The following is an 8,662-nucleotide window of genomic DNA, read 5'->3' as shown; positions in this document are numbered from 1 at the left end:
GTTATGATTATTCAAACATATTGATATTTACATTCAAAGTATTAATTTATTAGCTTAATTCCCCACTGACTCACTGATTTATTAGTTTCATATTGTTGTTAATTGATGTCAGTGACACCACCAGAGGATGACTGTGTATGTGTCATATTCACAAGACTGCAGGAGCCCCTGTGTAGTCTTGGTTACTGTCATTTCTCAGAATCTGTCTGAAACCTGAGTTGATTGTATACTCCACAACACAGTATGATGAGTGACATGTTTTAAACTTAACATTTACTGTGTCAGGACACTCCATTCTGGGAGCCAGGAAGTGGATGCTTTCCATTGAGGGTGGTGTTGTCCTTAAACTCAGCAAGACGTCCAATTTCACGACAGCCCTGGCTGTCCTCTTTGCTTCGTACTATGTCTTCAATATAGAATATCCAGCTGAGGCAGCCACGTCTTTGGAGTTTATCCAGAGGTATGTTTTTGTTGTGTGGATTTTCCTGTCAATTTCTATTTGATGAAGTGATTAATGACAGGTGTGCTGCACACCTGTCATTAATCACTACCCCATAAATATTTGACAGGAAACCAATAAATGAAATAGCAACACATATTGTACAAATGTTGTCTATACATCTTTAAAATGTGACAGGATGGAGCGCTGGTTTAGCCAGAGTATCACCTACACCAAGGATGGGCAACTCCGGTCCTCAAGGGCCAGTATCCTGTTGGTATTAGAGCTTCACTGTTGCAACACACCATGTGACTTGTGCAGAGCTGAACACCAAGCTCTGCACCATCATCCAATTAGAGTGAGGAGTGTTGCAACAGGGAAACTCCTAATGCCTGCAGGATACCCACCCTCAAGGACCCGAGTTGCCTATCCCTAAACACAGTGGAGTGGGTGGCGTCTGTGGTGTGATGCAGACTCATGCTGGAATATAACAACTAGGTTTCAATATTTGTATTTCCAGATTCTTTGTCAGGATAAATCCAGAATACAGCAAGTGTACGGCAAAGACGCAGGTGAGCCGAAGGACGGGAAAGATGGTCCAGAGGAAGAGCGAGTCCCTCAACTCCCACGTTGGTTCCTTCATAAGAGACTTTATCGATTACGACTGGAAGAACTGAACTGATCCAGGTTAGACAATTCACTCATTTTGTCTTTAGGCCATCAGTTCTCACCGAGGGCCAAAAAATGTCCATGCTGCTAAGTAAATTTGCACACACGTTCATCCCTTGGTGACAATGAACTTTTGACTTTTCCATCCATTGTCAGGAAGAAGAGTTCCGGCCACGCCAGTGGGTAAGAGACCAGGCTACCCCCTGATGTGTGTGCACCTGAGTTGCCAGCTATGATCAAAGCCATCTGAACAGGCATGTTATTTAAAAAAAAATGTTCCCTATTAATTGGACTGTTTTTACTGTGATAAACACAAACATTACTTGTGCCTTTAATATTCACCATAATACGGAAGTTCCAATTTACACAAAGCTAAGTTTCAATGGTTCAGTAGACTTTGTGAAATATTATCAAGGATTTAACTCCAGATAAAAAGGGTTTTAATGTTATTGTTGGATTGTCCAAAGAAAACTTGTTTAACTTGTTATATGTGAGAGTATGATGAACGTGCTCAGACAATATGCTCACATGTTTTATTCATTTTATTGTTTCCCTCCATTTTGAACTGGGAACTGTATAGGTCTAAATATGGTTTCAGCTGTTTTAACTGGAAACACATGTTCTATGACTTTATGTCATTTTGACAATAAACTTGTTTAAAAACAATCTTTGACTTGTTCTATTTGTTTTTCAAAAGTTCATATTTGCCATCTTAATTTTACAGTAGGCAATTATTTGGTGGTTGTTGTTATTGACAATAATACTAATAACATCAATAATAATAATAATAATAAAATTAATGTTATGTATTACAGTACTCTTATATCTGTTGTAAAAAAGTACAGCACAGCACTGTTACTGTAAGTAACAATACAGCACTGTTACTGTAAGTAATAATACAGTACTTAAAAATATTACTGTACACTGCTTACAGTAAGCATACTGTAGAATATACTACAGCAACATTACTTGCCATTTGCTGCCAGTAAGTTACTGTAGATTCTACAGTTATCATCTTACAGTGTAGGTTAGTGTGTTTTATTTGTGACGACTGTTACATTAGTTTATTGGAACTGCTGCACTTTTGTTGTTTAGTTATGACACTGAGCTAGGGGCACACTTTTCTTTATTTAAATTTGTCTTACTTCAATTTACTTGGCAGATTTTGGTTAAGGTTTAGTAATCACATTTTTGTGTTTCTTTCAGCAGTTTCACTAACCCCAACACTATTCATGTTTGACTTCCTGTTTTATTTGTTTGACTTTCTGTTTTTTATCCTATATTTATGCTTGTCACAATAAAATACCGTGTTTCATTTGTACATCTGTCCACGACTGTTGTTTATGTTGCACCCCGCTCATACCCCTTGAAAACGGGACGTAACAGACATGTAAGTCTGATATTTTCCTCATTCAATTTTTCCAGTTAGCTAGATGTGCATACAGTGTTGTGCACAGCAATGTTAAAATGTTCAGGTCTAAGTCATCTACTATGCCTAATTTAGTGTTGATTGTTTACTCTAAATTCTGTGGCATGCTAATCGAACATAATATGCATCCTTCCAACTTCACACTATAATAATAACAGATACCAGCTTCATGCATGAAAACCCACACGATTTGGGTCTTTTTCTGCCTCTGCTACTACCTCTCTTGTCAGTTTTGAGACATATGAGAGATGGATTAAGTCTGACCCCCAATTTTGCATCTGCCCTTTTACAACACACACCAATTTGCAACAAAATGACGCACCAGTTCCTGCTTGAAAAACTTTGTGAAAGGAGCTTATGTTGAAAAAAGAAACTGTCTGCAGGAATGGTACAGACATACAGTGGGGCAAAAAAATCATTTGGTCAGCCACCAATTGTGCAAATTCTCCCAAATAAAAAAAGATGAAAGAGGCCTGTAATTTTTATCATAGGTATACCTCAACTAAGACAGAAAAAATGAGAAAAAAAAATCCAGAAAATCACATTGCCTGATTTTTAAAGAATTAATTGGTAAAGTCCTTGGTAAAATAAATATTTGGTCATCTACAAACAAGATTTCTGGCTCTCACAGACCTGTAACTTCTTCTTTAAGGGGCTCCTCTGTCCTCCACTTGTTATCTGTATTAATGGCACCTGTTTGAACTCGTTATCAGTATAAAAGACACCTATCCACAACCTCAAACAGTCAGACTCCAAACTCCATTATGGCCAAGACCAAAGAGCTGTCAAAGGACACCAGAAACAAAATTGTAGACCTGCACCAGGCTGGGAAGCCTGGATTTGCAATGGGTAAGCAGCTTGGTTAGAAGAAATCAACTGTGGGAGCAATTATTAGAAAATGGAAGACATACAAGATCCCTCGATCTGAGGCTTCATGCAAGATCTCACCCCGTGGGGTCAAAATGATCACAAGAACAGTGAGCAAAAATCCCAGAACCACATGGGGGGACCCAGTGATTGACCTGCAGAGAGCTGGAACCAAAGTAACAAAGGTCCTCCTGCTTAAGCCAGTACATGTCCAGGCCCATCTGAAGTTTGCTGGAGAACATTTGGATGATCCAGAAGAGGATTGAGAGAATGTCATATGGTCAGATGAAACCAAAATAGAACTTTTTGGTAAAAACTCAACTTGTCATGTTTGGAGGAGAAAGAATGCTGAGTTGCATCCAAAGAACACCATACCTACTGTGAAGCATGGGGGTGGAAACATCATGCTTTGGGGCTGTTTTTCTGCAAAGCGACCAGGATGATTGATCCGTGTAAAGGAAAGAATGAATGGGGTCATGTACTGTATCATGAGATTTTGAGTGAAAACCACCTTCCATCAGCAAGGGCATTGAAAATGAAAAGTGGCTGGGCCTTTCAGCATGACGATGATCCCAAACACACCACCTGGGCAACGAAGGAGTGGCTTCGTAAGAAACATTTCCAGGTCCTGGAGGGGCCTAGCCAGTCTCCAGATCTCAACTCAATAGAAAATCTTTGGATGGAGTTGAAAGTCCATTTTGCCCAGCGACAGCCCCAAAACATCACTGCTCTAGAGGAGATCTGCATGGAGGAATGGGCCAAAATACCAGCAACAGTGTGTGAAAACCTTGTGAAGACTTACTGAAAACATTTCGCCTCTGTCATTTACAACAAAGGGTATATAACAAAGTATTAAGATGAACTTTTGTTATTGACCAAATACTTATTTTTCACCATAATTTGCAAATAAATCAATTAAATAGCAGACAATGTGATTTTCTGAATTTTTTTTCTCATTTTTTTCTCTTATAGTTGAGATATTTCTATGATGAAAATGACACTTTTTAAGTGACAGAACTTGCACAATTGGTGGCTGACTAAATACTTTTTTGCCCCACTGTACACTTGAGTAAAAAGAGAAAAACTTTAAAGTAGAACATCGAGAAGAAGGCTGAGAGATTGTGTTATCCGTTTATCACCATGATGGACATGGTTTGCAAGTAATGCTGGGTGTGAACAAGCAGTTCAGAAACCTAGGGCACATTCACACCAGGATAGTCCTTCCAAAGGCAAAAAATTTGCACCTTCCTCTGATTTAGTTTGTTTTTACACCACACCTTACTCATGTGAACAAAACTGCCTGGACAACATTATGCAGTTACAATATTAAGCATTCACACTGCACCAAATGACCCATACAATCTGGAATCGGACCAGAGTTAGTTTAAAGTGAATCAAACGGTGCTAGCATGAATACTTAATAATACTTTAATCTGCTGTCATATCGGTTTTAAATGACTTTCCTTCATTAACTATATAAATTTTGTTATGAAGAAAAATATATAACGTAAGACGTGGCCAACTGTGGTTCCGTGTCTAGATAGATATATTTAATTCTGTATTTTGAGTGTTTAATTGGCCCCACTTAAATAAGTACAATGTACACAAATTGCACTGAACCCAGCTGTGCTTTAATGCAGAGTCAACCCAAACAGTACAAACAAGTTATTGTTTATGACCTTAGAAAGTAAAAAAAAATAAAAATTAAAAATGAGGTGGCAATTTTTTGGTCAGGATTACATACATACTAATTCAAATAGTTGAGAGATATTTTTCCTTCCTAATTGATTTTGCTGTTCATAAACAGATGGAGGCTCAGAATTCAAATATAAACTCCCTTGTGTGAGGTTAACAGTCTTCAGGACTCCAATTTTGTTCACTATAATTCACATCTAATACTATCCTCTTTTAAGCAAACAAAAGTGTTGACATCCTGAAAGAATGCAGCTGTTTCATCATACATCGTTTTATTCAATGTGTTTTTGAAGAAAGTAAACATCTATCTGCACACATACCTGTGATTAAGTTGTGGCACTATTTTCTCTCTAATGATGTCTAAAGGAGAGATCTAAGGAATAGACCTGCCTAGATTGTCATGGAACACAGCTGAGGTGAGCGCTATGAACAGGGGAGGAGACCTGCGTGCTAATCCTACAATCAGAAGTGTCTCCATGGAGGGGTTTAGCATAAAAGCAACAGCTGTGGCGGTGCACTGGTCACAGCAATAAAAACCCCAGGTCATCTGGAGGAGGTTTAATCAACACTCAAATTACAGCAGCTCAACCAAGAGGATTAAATTCAGTGTTACTTCATTTCCATTTTTTTCAGTGCATGCTGGATGTCTTTCATACTTTCTCTCAAGCATGGTATTGCTTTAAGGAGTTAAGCTCTAATGACTCTTTCATTAAAGGAGAAACAAAGTTTTTTATGTGAGGTTAATTTGTCATTTTATACCAGTTTAATATAATTCCTCTAGCTGTGATCTGATGTGCAAATTGTATGTTTTTTTTTTCTTTCTTTTCTACAGAGAATTTTAAATATTTTAATTTATATGGAGGCAAAATACTGTCTTACACCAACTGTATGTGTTGCTCCATTAAATCATGAAGTAAATTTTTTATTGTCTTCCCAAGTGATTATTCTGCCATAAAATTTTAGGATTTACCAAACCTATCAAGCTGTATAAGCAATAGTCAGAATACCAATTACAGTATGCCTTGTTGCTAATTGCTGCCTGCTGTCAGAGGTAGGCTGGCGGGACTTTAAGAAAGGGGGAATTAATGTATAATTCATGTACAAATAATTCCTTCAGTGCAAAGGAGAAAAAAGGTCACAGCGTCACCATGGTAAAAGATTGACACAATGGGTACGAATGCCTCCTCCATTGGAGCGCCAGCTCAAAAACTTTCTCCTGCCTTTCCAATTATAATGACTTTGGATCCAGCGGTGCTGTGGATGTCAGATGATATTTCAGTTGTTCTAAATCATATGTGGAAACTGGTGTTGCTGGTGTAAATGAGGCTGGTTTTCGGATGTTTCATAAAGAAACGGTAAATATGTTCTGATTACTTAAGAGGAACAAAAAATAAAAAAAAACTTCTTGAAAATACACACCAGATTTAAAAGTACTGTATTAAAAAAACATTTACAAAGAATGGTGTGAAAGCGTGTGTTAGTCTTGAGTGTCAGACTTGCCTTTCTATGCTGTTCTCCTGAACATGTACTTTTTTTCTTTCCTTGCAGTCCAGATAATCAGTCTCCTCTCTCAGGCAAATGCATTTCTTCATGCTTTTTTTTGTCCAAGTTTTCTTTCCCTGCAAGGTTCTTTTTCTAAAGTTTTTGTGGTTTCCAATAGTGCTTTCCATTCATAACGAATCATATCATTCCTTCAGGTATTATTCATCATTTACTGTTACCAAATTGATTTTATAAATGTGGTCATTATTTTCCGTATCTTTATTGTTTCCTTTAAATTCATTATTTACAAAGACCAGGTGCTATTCATATATTATGCATTTGTAATAAAACCATTATTGTGACCTATAAAAGGAAAATAAAGAACAAAATAATTGAAATATATTTGACAGACAGACAGACAGACAGACAGACAGACAGACAGATAGATAGATAGATAGATAGATAGATAGATAGATAGATAGATAGATAGATAGATAGATAGATAGATAGATAGATAGATAGATAGATAGATAGGCAAATTAAGGAAAGTGTAAAAAACTTGACATATTTTTTATATACTTGTTTCGAGTCAGAGATGCAGAGTATTAAGGTTGAAAGTCACATAGTGTGACTTTAACTTATTAAGTTTTAACTACTTTTTTCATTGGTGGGTTTGGATATTTCAAATAACACATTTCATTTATGACTGAAAACTTCTCCACACAAAAATTCAAAACCTTGGTAATTTACAACAATTTTTTTGTCATTATACCATAATTTATACCATACATGGCTACCTACTATGCATTATATAATCATATATTAAAGAACACATTTTTGTCACGGAGTTATACAATAATAATAACAATGGTCACAATGATAGTGATACCAATATAAAAATGATAATATTATGTTTATATAATCTCTAAATTTACAATAATTAATTACGATGGAGTTATGCAGTAATAATAATAATAATAGGGCTGTGATTAAATTATTCAAATGTATTAATCAGATTAATCACAGTTTTGAAATTGCTCATGATTAATCACATCTTACAGATTAATCATGATTAATCACCATTCGCAAGTTTTTATATGTCTGAAATTTGCCCGTTTTTATTGTATTGTATCAATGGAACAAGCCAGTGCTACAAATATGTACTGTTAACTGACCTTCCTTTGAGTAAACGTCAGATGTCCAAGGGTCAGTAAATGCAGCATGTAATGTACTTCAGTGTTGTTCTTAATCATCTCTGCCATGTTCTAGAGCATAATTCATAAAATTCATATATCATCATCTCACCAACCGTCTCCATGGTGATGATGTCTGTCATAAAACCAGCAGATGTGACGACTGAAGTTTAACACCCAACATTGATGAAGAAACGTTGATAAAACTGATGATCTGAATTAAAACATGTTTTTCCTTTTATCATTGAACTGTAAGTGCTTGAATACATTGAAGTGTATCATTGCAGTGAAAAAAGTCCTATAGCAGCATCACCCAAAGCAAACACCTGCTTACTTGTTTGTTTTACAAGTTTTTCTTCACTTTCTTACATTAGATGATCACTTTAGTTGTAATAATCAGTTCAATATTTAATTTTTCTAGACCACTACATATCTGAAGTATAAATCTTTTCTACAGCTACATCCTTTTGTCAACTACTGTGTTAGAGAAATTCCTGCTTAAAACAATACTTTAGGGCAGGGGTGTCCAAAGTCGGTTCTCAAGGGCAGCTGTCCAGCAGGTTTTCAATGTTACCTGCTTCAACACACCTGACTCAAATTAAATAGATCCAACAGCCTTTTAGGTTTTGCATAATGGCTCATCAATTTGAGTCAGGTGGTTTTGGAGCAGGGACACACTGAAAACCTGCAGGATTGTGAACCGCTAGTTTCCTCCTTCTCAGCTGAAAGATACACATGACAAGAGAATAGCTGTTTATTATTCATCCATTTCCTTAATTTGTCTAATTCATTATTATAGTAATAACTAGTTTGTTGTCATTGATTGTCAGAATAAAAATACTAGTATCATTGACAAATGTTAATTTTAGTCATTTAGAGACTTGAAAT

General features: G+C 36.3%; 1 long non-coding RNA gene across 1 annotated transcript; it reads left to right on the top strand.

Annotated features, from left to right (window-relative positions):
- The first annotated feature begins 364 nt into the window (after window positions 1-364).
- On the top strand, window positions 365-1,372 carry LOC121639970. Its single transcript, XR_006010389.1, has 3 exons — window positions 365-460; window positions 960-1,126; window positions 1,265-1,372. It is a non-coding gene; the product is annotated as an uncharacterized LOC121639970 (long non-coding RNA).
- The last annotated feature ends 7,290 nt before the right edge of the window (window positions 1,373-8,662 follow it).

This window comes from Melanotaenia boesemani, chromosome 1, assembly GCF_017639745.1.
Source record: "Melanotaenia boesemani isolate fMelBoe1 chromosome 1, fMelBoe1.pri, whole genome shotgun sequence".
Classification (NCBI taxonomy): Eukaryota; Metazoa; Chordata; class Actinopteri; order Atheriniformes; family Melanotaeniidae; genus Melanotaenia; species Melanotaenia boesemani.
The sequence above is the reverse complement of the archived record's forward strand: the minus strand, read 5'-3'. Positions and strand labels throughout refer to the sequence as shown.